A 374-nucleotide genomic window follows, 5' to 3' on the forward strand; every position below is an offset into this window, starting at 1 on the left:
CCGGGCCTTCCCGGAGCAGCCAGTGCTGGGCAGCGGATGGGACCCATCCTGCCCCAAGGGGAGCCCGAGCTGCACCCTAGCCCCGGCTGCCCCGTGGTTGTGGCCCCTGGGTGGGCGCGGGCAGGGTTGACCAGGGCACATCCCCCTTGCCTGTCCCGGCGGCCCGTGTTGCATGCACCTCGTACTGCGAAGCCAAAGCATCGCCCCGGCCCCTCACACGGGCGCATTTGTACGGGGCTGAGATACCAAAGCAGCGCGGTTCTTATTAAAGTTGGTATTTCTGTAGCGCGGCTGCGAGTGCTGCTGGCGCGGGGGGCCTGGGTGCTGTCCCCACCCCGGGGTGGAGTGGGCACGAGGGGGCGCCCTTCTGCTGG

At 69.3% G+C, this 374-nt stretch overlaps 1 protein-coding gene across 1 annotated transcript in view; it reads left to right on the forward strand.

Annotated features, from left to right (window-relative positions):
* PYGO2 (pygopus family PHD finger 2) overlaps window positions 1–374 on the forward strand; it is a 2,442-nt gene that overhangs the window by 303 nt on the left and 1,765 nt on the right. The window lies entirely within an intron of this gene.

This window comes from Alligator sinensis, unplaced genomic scaffold (assembly GCF_000455745.1).
Source record: "Alligator sinensis unplaced genomic scaffold, ASM45574v1 scaffold1165_1, whole genome shotgun sequence".
NCBI classification, from domain to species: Eukaryota; Metazoa; Chordata; order Crocodylia; family Alligatoridae; genus Alligator; species Alligator sinensis.